Genomic DNA, 9,656 nt, shown 5'->3' on the forward strand with positions numbered 1-9,656 from the left:
TCTTTTTCTTTCTTTCTTTTTTTTAAATGGAGTTTCACTCTTGTTGCCCAGGCTGGAGTGCAATGGCGTGAGCTTGGCTCACTGCAACCTCTGTCTCCAGGGTTCAAGCGATTCTCCTGCCTCAGCCTCCCAAGTATCTGGGATTACAGGTGCCCAGCTAATTTTTGTATTTTTATTAGAGATGGGGTTTTACCATGTTGGTCAGGCTGGTCTTGAACTCCTGACCGCAGGTGATCCACCTGCCTTGGCCTCCCAAAGTGCTGTGATTACAGGTGTGAGCCACCACACCCGGCCTAAGATAACTTTTTTTTTGGTGCGGCATGGTGCGGAGCAGGGGCAGGACGGAGTCTTACTCTGTCACCAGGCCACAGTGCAGTGTCTCGATCTCAGCTCACCGCAACCTCTGCCTCCCAGGTTCAAGCGATTCTCCTGCCTCAGCCTCCCTAGAAGCTGGGACTATAGGCGTGCACCACCACACCCAGCTAATTTTTATATTTTTAGTAGAGATGTGGTTTCACCATGTTGGCCAGGATGGTCTCAATCTCTTGACCTTGCAAACCACCCACCTCAGCCTCCCAAAGTGCTGGGATTACAGGCGTGAGCCACCATGCCTGGCCCAAGATAACTCTTAATATCCCATTGAGGATCAGAAAATTAAGTAATTTGTGAAACTAGCAACTAGCAGACCTAGGATTTGAACCTGATAAACCTGACTTCAAAGTCCATGCCTTTTCCATGACATCACCCTACCTCCTGTTTAGTTTATCTGAAGTGTATTCCCTGGTTGGTTGCTAATCCCTGGTCTTCCCATCAGCAGCAGGCATTATCATCCCCAGAGCCTGCTATCTTGTGTCAGGATTAGCACAGGACTTATTCTATTCTTGTTTTAACACTTCAACGCCTGTTGGACCACTTAGCTCTTATTTCATGCCAAGGGATCCTCTGCCCTGTAGCACAGAGAAAATAACTGAGCTCAGAACACTGAGAACTTTTCCAGTCCTCTCACTTCTCCAGGTTCTTCTGATGACTCATCGCCAGGTAACTTCCTGAAAGTGACTCTCCCAGAATCCTAGCACACCAGGATTCTAACAGTAAACCACTTTACCCGTCAGTGATAACTCCAGAGAGCTTCCACCAAAGGTAAGAGGAGTGCCATGGTATAAAAACCATCAGAGCTGTCCATAAAATGTTACTGATGGTACTGTTCACAGCTTCAAAATTATATTCAAGGGAGCCCACGTGATAAATCCTTCCTTGATTTAGCTCCAAAAAAAAAAAATGTCCTCTCTAAAGTTGAATCTGTGTACTTTCTCTTACTAGAATAAGAAAATGATGTCACCCAACCTGTTTCCTTTTCTGTCATAGCTTCTAAGAAACTTAAAGCCAAATTCTCTGCCAAAACGTCTCATCTCAGGTGTCCCATGAGATTTATTTCTGCTTCATTGCTTTGATCACTTTTATGTTTCATAATTTTTAAAACAGCTAGTATCTACTGTGTCTCCTATATGCCTAGCCCGACGCCATTCCTGACATGCCTTCCTTCTTTCTGCACACATTTCCTGACATACCTTCTTTCTTTCCTGTATGCATTTCCAGCAAAGTTCTTTGACACCTCACCCACTTGTCTATCTACGTGTCTGTCTTCCTCCGCCCCAGTTATAAGCCTCTCAAGGGCAGGCACCATGTCTTACCCATCCTTACCTGCTCTGCTCCTAACACAGTATTGCCACTAATGTAGCACTCAGTGAAAGTGCTGAATGAAAACACTAATGGATTTCTAATTCTCCCAACACTCTGTAAAGTTGTTGTTATCTGCATTTTACAGATAAGGAAACATAACATTCTGGTAGGTTAGGTAATTTTTCCAAGGTTCCAGAGTTTGATAAGTGGTTTCAAAGCTGGTCGTTGTTTTACGAAACCACCTTAGTGCCTCATTTTTAAAGTTGTTTTATCGTGTAGTCTACAACTCAACTCTCCTGGAAGCAAGCAGGTACAAATAGTGGGTTAATGTATTAGTACTGCTAATAAAGACATACCCAAGACTGGGTAATTTATAAAGAAAAAGAGGTTTAATGGACTCACAGTTCCACATGGCTGGGGAGGTCTCACAATCACAGCAGAAGGCGGAGGAGCAAAGGCACATCTTACATGGTGGCAAGCAAGAGTGTGTGTGCAGGAGAACTCCCCTTTATAAAACCATCAGATCTCATGAGACTTATTCACTATCATGACAACAGCACGGGAAAAACCTGCCCCCATGTATTAATTACCTCCCATCAGGTCCCTCCCATGACACATGGAGATTACAGGAGCTACAATTCAAGATGAGATTTGGGTGGGGACATAGCAAAACTGTATCAGTTAAAAAAGAAAAAGAGGCTCTATCTACCTTTATGCATCATTGTGACGAGTCAATCTGGCTTTATCCTTAGATGCCACAAGATTGAGATGTCATCCCAGGAAAATTGTGGTTCTTCCAGATTGCACTCTCTTCCACATCTCTCTCTCTCTTTGCATCTCTGCTTATCTCTGAATATCTCTCCTTTTAGTCTGTCTTTTGAGTTTTCTGCTGCATGTATCACTCTGAACATCCATGCAGGCATTAAGACCTCCAGGCAGTCCCCATACCTGATCTCTGCTGGAGCAAGTTACACTAACAGGATTCCAGTCCTTCTGCATGTTACAGCCCCTAGACACACGTCTGAATTGGAATCCTGTAGCTCTGGGTGGCTTCCTTGATGGAACTGAAACTCTGTTTGGCATCTGGTACCGCCCACCTTCATCTCATATCATCTACCCTCCAACTCTACCTATTCCCGAGTGGCCCCATCCAGGACTCAATGAAAGCTTATATAAAAGGAGTTTATGTCCAAGGGCAACTGGCAGAACATCTAGAATAAAGATGGCAGATGGTTGTTACTAGATAGGAAAACTAGAAATTGGAAAAGATATTTGACACGTTGTGATAATGAATGAATGAATGAACGAACTCACTCTAACATCACCACTTTTCCACCTTGATACCTAGACAGCCAGCAACCAAACACCAAATTCTGAGCACCCAAATCTCTTCAGCCATGGTAGTCCTATGAATATGCTGCAGCAAGACTAATGGAGATGGAAAACTCGGTTTGTTTTCTGCTTCAAAAGCAAGCCAGCGCACAGCTTTGTCAGTCAGCCCAGAGATTCCTTCTCAGTACCAGGCACTGGTTGTCTTTCGGGGGGAATGGGAGGGTGGGGGTGGGGAGGGTGGACAGGTTTTGGCTTCACATCCTCCCTTTGCTTGAAGTTGCTCAGTGACCCTAGGCAGTCACTGGGTAACTCGGGCCTCACTGTTCTCATCTGTAAAAAGAGGAAGTTGAACTAAATGCCATCTCTGCCACCTTCCAGCTTCTCATTCTGTGATTTGTCCTCCAGGAATTCAGCCAGCATTCTTTCCTTGGGCTGTGATCTATGAGACGCCCATTTTAATCTTCTCGATTGCATTTCCTAGTCTTCCTTATCGCAAATCTGTCAGGAGTTGGAGACCAGCCTGGCCAACACCGTGAAACCCTATCTCTACAAAAAATACAAAACTGAGCCAGGCATGACGGTGTACACCTGTAATCCCAGCTACTTGGGAGGCTGAGGCAGGAGAATTGCTTGAACCTGGGAGGCAGAGGTTGCACTGAGCAGAGATTGTGCCACTACACTCCAGTCTGGGCAACAGAATGAGACTCTGTCTCAAAAAACAAACAAAAAACAAGTTTGTCACAAGCTCCTAGACCTTGGAAATCTGATCATAACGTGACGTTCCATGGAACTTTTTACATGTGTGGTAAAATAGACTGAACATAAAATTGGCCATTTTCACCATTTTTAACTTTATTTAAGAGACGAGGTCTCACTCTTGCCCAGGCTGGAGCAGTGGTGCAGTGATAGCTCACTGCAGCCTCAACCTTGGCTCAAGTGATCCTCCTGCCTCAGCCTCCTGAGTCACTGGGATTACAGGCGTGAGGCCACCCTGCCCAGCTATCTTAACCATTTCTTTTTATTTTTTGAGATGGAGTCTCGCCCAGTTGCCAAGGCTGGAGTGCAGTGGTGCAATCTCGGCTCACTGCAACCTCTGCCTCCTGGGTTGGAGCAATTCTCCTGCCTCAGCCTCCCGCGTAGCTGGGATTAGAGGAACGTGCCACCACACCCAGATTATTTTTGTGTTTTTAGTAGAGATGGGGTTTCATCACATTGGCCGGGCTAGTCTTGAACTCCTGACCTCAGGTGATCCACCAGTCTCAGCCTCCCAAAGTACTGGGATTACAAGTGTTGAGTCAATGTGCTCAGCCTATCTTAACCATTTTTAAGTGCAATGGTCTATGACATTAAGTATGTTCACATTGTTGCGTAACCATCACCATCATCCTTCTCTAGAACTTTTTCATCTTCCCAGGCTGAAACTTTGCACCCATTAAACACTAACTCCCCACTCCTCCTCTCCCCAGCTTCTGGCAACCCCCATGCTTTCTGTCTCTATGAACTTGACTGCTTTAGGGATCTCATACAAGTAGAATCATATAGTATCTGTCCTTTTGTGACTGGCTTATTTCGCTTAGCATGATGTCCTTAAGGTTCATCCATGTTGTAGCATGTCTCAGAACTTCTTTTTTAAGGCTGAATAATATTCCATTGTTTGTATTGACATGTCTTGTTTATCCATTCATCTGTCCATGGACACTGAGGCAGCAGCCACCTTTTGGCTATTTTAAAGAACTTTGCTAGGCACATGGATGTACAAATATCTATTCAAATCCCTGCTTACAGTTCTTTTGGGTTTGAATCCAGAAGTGGCATTGCTGATCATATAATTCTATGTTTCATCTTTTCCAGAACTTCTATACTAGCTCACTGCAGCCTCTACCTCCTCAGCTCAAGAGATCCTCCCAGCTCAGCCCCAACTAGTAGCTGGGACAACAGATGCACACACACCATGCCAGGCTAATTTTTGTATTTTTTGTAGAGATGAGTTTTGCCATGTTGCCCAGTCTTAAGTGATCCGCCTGCCTCAGCCTCCCAAAGCGCTGGGATTAGTCATGAGCCACCATGCCCAGCCTCAAGGGGAATTTTGTTTTATTCTTTTTTAATTTTTTTTTTTTTTTTTGAGATGGAATCTCGCTCTGTCGCCCAGAATGGAGTGCTCTCGGCTCACTGCAAGCTCCACCTCCCGGGTTCACACCATTCTCCTGCCTCAGCCTCCCAAGTAACTGGGACTAGAGGCGCCCACCACCATGCCCGGGTAATTTTTTGTATTTTTAGTGGAGACAGGGTTTCACGGTGTTAGCCAGGATGGTCTCGATCTCCTGACCTCGTGATCCGCCTGCCTCGGCCTCCCAAAGTGCTGGGATTACAAGCGTGAACCACCGCACTAGGCCAGGGGACTTTTAAATGCATAAACAGCACTGCTTGAGAAGCCAGGCACTGCGGTCTCACTCCCATGCTGACGCCTGAGGTGTGGGTTTACCTGGAAGGGTTGTCCCACCTCAGTCTTCAGAGGAAAGGACCCACCTGCTGTTCAGAATGAGCCCTGTATCAAAGACCGCACCTGGGGCTGATTGTGCCTCGGCCCTCACTGGTGCCTTAGTACACACTTCTGGGAAATGGGCTAATAATGCTCAATTCATAGGGTTTTTGTAAGAATCAGGGATAGTGAACACAAAACACCTAAGTAAACACTCATAGAATGAGCCTATTAATCTACCCTACAAAAACCAAAGGGTGGTTATAAAAACCAAATGAAATCATGTCTAAGAAAGCTGATAATGTCTAAGAATGAATGACCATTTGGTCACACATTCCACCAATGCTGCACCCTCATCATTTCTTTCCTAATCACTGCTGCAGCCTCTTAACGGCTCTTCCTGCCTCCTATCCTCCTAAGTCCATTCTTCACTGAAGTCTCAGAGTAAGCTGCTTAAAGCAGATCTGATCCTGTTATTCTCCCACCAAAGTTTCCAGTGGCTCTCCCTGCCTTTACAAGACTTTTTATGGTGTGACCCCTTCCTCTTTCTTCAGTCTTATTCTGTACCTTTCTGGGCTTCATATTTTGGTACTTTATCTCCATCATTTAAAAACTTTTTTTAATTTATTTTTTTTTTTAGACAGGGTCTCACTCTGTTGCCCAGATTGTAGTGCAACTCTGCAATCTCTCAGCTCACTATAACCTCCACCTTGTGGGTTCAAGCGATCCTCACACCTCAGCCTCCCAAGTAGCTGAGACAACAGGAGTGCACCACCTCACCTGGCTAATTTTTTTTTTTTTTTTTTTTGAGAAATGTGGTCTCACTATATTGCCCAAGCTGGTCTCAAACTCCTGGGTTCAAGCAATCCTCCCACCTTGGCCTCCCAAAGTGATGGGATTATAGGCATGAGCCACCGTGCCTGGCCTTTACCTCCATGATTTTCTTAATGTTTGTCCCCTCTACCTGGAGCACTCTCCTCCCACTTCTGGCTAAAACTTAGTCATCTTTTAATACTAATTTCAGCCATTGATTTTTTTCAGAGGTCCGATAGCACTATGAGCAGACATCTATCATCATATCATGTACATACTATAATTATCTCTGGGTTGATTTCCCCAACTAGATCAGCCTCTTAAAGTCAGGTGTTAAACTATTCATCTTCATATTCCTAATCCTAGAACTGTGCTAGGGTGTTTATTGAACAAATACATGAATAGGAATAGAGTGATGTTTTTACTATTGGAACCCTGGATAGTTCATGTATGAGTGATTCTCTCCTTCAGAATAACTGCTTCTATAGCTTCACATTACATGACTATTATTTAAAAATCAGTATCATTAGACAATAAAGAACTTTTTTTAAAATTGGCACCACAAAGGGGAAGCCACAGAGGAAATGCTCTGAGTTCCTCTCTGTTTTTCTTTCTCTGTTCCTTTCTCCCTTCAAAATAAATGATGTGTTTTAACACAGAGCTACTCATGTCTTTATGGTTCTTCTGAGAGATGCTTCTGTTTCATCAGTGTCTAAGAAATATGCTGGCCCCTACTTCTGAGGTCTTGATGACACAGCCTCCATTAATAGATCCTATGTGCAGTGTTTTCACTAGGAGTAAGCCAAAGCTATGAGTCCAGTCTTGCACTTAGTAGGTAAATAATCCTCAGAAAAAATGAGTAACTGATGAGTCAGTCACCTGTTTATGTTAACTCCTCTAAGTGCCAGTCTGTAACTACAGGTCAGTTTTCAAAGTTTATCTCCTTTAGAAGCAAAAACTATGCCAGTTGTGCCTTTTTGGAAGCATACGGGCATTGGAATTTTGCAAAAAACAGTGGATCATTTTTTAAATTAACCTAACGTGTGTATTTACAGTTGATGTTGGAGACCCTTGATCTGCTTATTTTTTTAGTAAGCCCTGAATTTATATTTAAATTTCTTGATCTGAGTGTCAGTGTCTTTCCATAGGAATCACTTGAGGCTATGGGTTTACTGATGCTTGCAAACCACTGTGCAAAGTTATTGTCTGAATTTAAGATGTCTTTAAACTTCTTTTTAAGCTTCAAATGGTGCCTTCTAGTTCTTATGGTGTCAGTGACTATTAATGACTAGATTTTGGTTTTATCTTTTGGGTTTACTGTCACTCCAGGGAAGTCAAAATGGTAATCACTAACATATATTAGTTTTTTTCTTGTTTTTAATCTTTTAAAGATGTTTCTTTTTACTCACAAATACACAATGATTTTTATTTTTTGAGACAGGGTCTCACTCTGTCACCCAGGCTGGAGTGCAGTGGGGTGGTCTCGGTTCACTGCAACCTCTACCTTCCAGGTTCAAGTGATCCTCCCACCTCAGCCTACCAAGTAGCTGGGACCACAGGCGCTCACTACCATGTTGGCTTTTTCATTTTTTGTAGACATGAGGTTTCTCCATGTTGCCCAGAATGGTCTTGAACTCTTGAGCTCAAGCAATCCTCCCACCTCGGCCTCCTGATGTTCTAGGATTACAGGTGTGAGCCACCATGCCCAGCCTCACAATGCTTTTAAAGGAATATTAATGTGAGATGTGGAATATTGTATGTAATAGGCAATTCATAATTTCACATTTTGAAAAAGAACTGATAATTCCAGAGCAAAGTTAAGGACCAGCAGGAATTTCTGCTTAACGAAATATTTAGAATTCCAGCAACTCTGAGACTTACCTCCTTTCCCTGGAGATAGGTAAGGTGAGAACAATTTGAAAGAATTTTCTTCAGTTCTGGGGATGGGGAGAATTTTCTTATTTTTTATTATCTCAAGTCAACAGGTATGAACGTCTAGCAAAAAAGGAATCTGAGTTCACTGCTGGCATTTTAGACTTGGAATGAACAATAAATGTAATTTTAATAGTTCAACCTTCTCAGAGGCAGAAATGTTTTAAAACCAAGCTTGCCTGATTTCCCATCTGCTTCCTTTTATGATCAGCAAATTTGTTAAGGAGGATCGTGTTTACCTGATGAATATCTTTCAGTTTTCCTAATTATAACCTTTATTACTAAACCCCTAAAGGAGTTAACAAGTAAAATCAACCAATTCGCATTTATGGGAATGAAAATATAGGGTGAAGGTTTTAAATAAAACATACCTTTAAAAACATGAATTATGCTACATGGGGGATAAGGATCAAAAGACACACGTGCTTTGCCAAACCTTGAAAAGTAGGCAAAGATGGGGTCACCTTAGACTTTCAGCCTGGAGCCTTCAGGGCAGGACATTCTTACCAAGGGGTGAGACTGAACGGATGGAGCCTTGCAGGGTGACCCAGAAACAGGCTGAGGACAGACACCAACAAAATTCAGCATTCCTAGCGCCCCCTATTCCCAGGCTTCCAATCTGCCAAACTTAACTTTTGAAAAGCTCCAGTTGTGGGATACCAAATTAAAGTCAGCTGTGCTGAGGGGCTCGCAGGTACAGCTGGCTTTGGGGTCCGCATTCTGCGGTGTCCTCTGGGGTAGGTATGTTTGGGGCTGCAGGGACGGGAGGGCACCCACGGCACGGGCTTACCCAAGGGGACGACGCCTCCTGACAGCGCGCGAGGCGGGAGCGTGGCAGATGCCTCTTACCCCGTACCCGAGGCAGCAGGGGTTGGGACCCCCGCCCACAGTCGGACCCCTGCTGACAGCCACACTCTCCCAGCTCTCACACATTCCCGCCTCTGCAGAAACTCAGCCCAGCCCACCCCAGAGTTCACGTCCATACTCGAGGCAGGAGGCATGCACCGCGAGCTTGCAATCGCCCGCCCCAGACACCCAGAGCAGGCGCTCCACGTCCGGCCCGCGGGCAGGACGACGGGGCCAGACAAAGAGTTTTAAAATCGATCCCCGGGCAAAGCCCGGGCTACGGCGAGAAGTGCGAAGCCGTCTCTAAATTTTAGCAGCTCGCAGCTTCTCCCATTAGCACGACGAAGAAAAGACTTCCCACTCCCGAAAGGGAAGATCCCGAGGAACCCCTACCTCGCTGCAGCGCCAGGTCCCGCGGTCTCCAGCGGCTGCCACTGCAGCCGGCAACAGGGCCAGCGGCCTGGCCCCGCCCTCTCCACGGTCCCGCCCCCTGAGGCCCCGCCCCCGGCTCTCGGCAGCCCCGGCCCTGCCGGCTCCCGGTCCCACCCACCGCCCCCCGGCGGTTCTTAGGCCC

At 45.2% G+C, this 9,656-nt stretch overlaps 1 protein-coding gene across 1 annotated transcript in view; it reads right to left on the minus strand.

The window, feature by feature from the left end:
- Window positions 1-9,553, minus strand: part of EXTL3 (exostosin like glycosyltransferase 3) — a 136,820-nt gene extending 127,267 nt beyond the window's left edge. The window contains exon 1 of the mRNA XM_017884722.1: window positions 9,476-9,553. The gene's annotated coding sequence lies outside the window, so the exon portion shown is untranslated. The remainder of the gene's footprint in view (window positions 1-9,475) is intronic.
- Between the last annotated feature and the right edge of the window lie 103 nt (window positions 9,554-9,656).

Source organism: Rhinopithecus bieti, unplaced genomic scaffold (genome assembly GCF_001698545.2).
Source record: "Rhinopithecus bieti isolate Rb0 unplaced genomic scaffold, ASM169854v2 scaffold_315, whole genome shotgun sequence".
Lineage (NCBI taxonomy): Eukaryota > Metazoa > Chordata > Mammalia > Primates > Cercopithecidae > Rhinopithecus > Rhinopithecus bieti.